General features: G+C 33.2%; 1 non-coding gene across 1 annotated transcript; it reads right to left on the reverse strand.

The window, feature by feature from the left end:
* Positions 1-410: 410 nt before the first annotated feature.
* Positions 411-533, reverse strand: LOC126010257 (U6atac minor spliceosomal RNA). The gene has a single exon (XR_007496359.1). It is a non-coding gene; the product is annotated as a U6atac minor spliceosomal RNA (small nuclear RNA).
* Positions 534-1,211: the final 678 nt, after the last annotated feature.

Here is a 1,211-nt window from a genome sequence, read left to right on the forward strand (position 1 = left end):
GATTTAAACTTTGCTTGTTATAACTGATTTTGAACATGTTGTCATATGTCTGTTGCCATCTTTATGTCTTTTTGATGAATTGTCTGTTCAGCAAGCCTACCCATTTTTGATAGGGTAATTTGTTTTTTGTTATTTATTTTTATGGTTTTTATATAGAACAAGGTATATTTTTAGGGGGCCACACCTGGTGGCACTCAGGGGTTACTCCTGGCTATGCACTCATAAATTACTTCTGGCAGGCATGGGGGACAATATGAGATGCCAGTTCGGCCATGTGCAAGACCAAATGTGCTATTGCTCCAGCCCCAGATGCACATTCTTCATAATAGTAGATTAAGAAGACTATAAAATGAAACTTTATATTTTATTTTATTTTATATTCTTTTCTTTTTTCTTCTTTTTTTTTTTAAAAAAAACATTGGTTAGATGCCACAAAGTAAGTGTCAGTGCCTTAACCGTATGCGTGCTGCAGGCCAAAGCCTCTTTCATCCTTGTCAAGAGGAGTGCTAACCTTCTTTCCTTTCATACAACACTCTTTTTATATTCTTGATTTAAATAAAAATTGTTTGATTATATTAAGAATATCCTTAGTCACTGGTGAAGAATTTGGTGTTATAAAAATATGCATGAGATATAATTATTAATAGCATCATAAACCACAGATTCTCAATAAAATCAGTTCTAAAACTGTTCTTATACCTCAAGAAAAATATAAGACTTGGGGCTAGAGATATAGTGCAGCTTATAAGGACCTTAAGGATCTTGCATTCAATCAACTGATTTTTATCTGGGCATCCTATGCAGTTCCCTCAGAACTGCAATGAGTAATTTCTGAGTGCTGAACCAGGAATAACACCTGTGTACTATTAAGTGTGATACAAAAACAAGAGAAAGAAAAAAATATATGATTCTAGTTTCTGTTCTTTGTGTGGGTGATTATCTTAAAATTATGTCCTGTCCATTAGTAAGTCCATACACACCCATCCTCCATTATCATTTTAATCACTGAATTATTTAAATTTTTTCTCCTTTAGATTTTTGTAGTTTTGATCACTGTCCTTGAAAAATCAACACTTTTCTTTTCTCAACAATAATCCCACCAAGGAAAGTCTTTTTTAAATATCTTTATTTAAACACCTTGATTACAAACATGATTGTGGTTGGGTTTCAGTCATGTAAAGAATACCCCCCTTTACCAGTGCAACATTCCT

This window comes from Suncus etruscus, chromosome 5 (assembly GCF_024139225.1).
Source record: "Suncus etruscus isolate mSunEtr1 chromosome 5, mSunEtr1.pri.cur, whole genome shotgun sequence".
NCBI lineage: Eukaryota > Metazoa > Chordata > Mammalia > Eulipotyphla > Soricidae > Suncus > Suncus etruscus.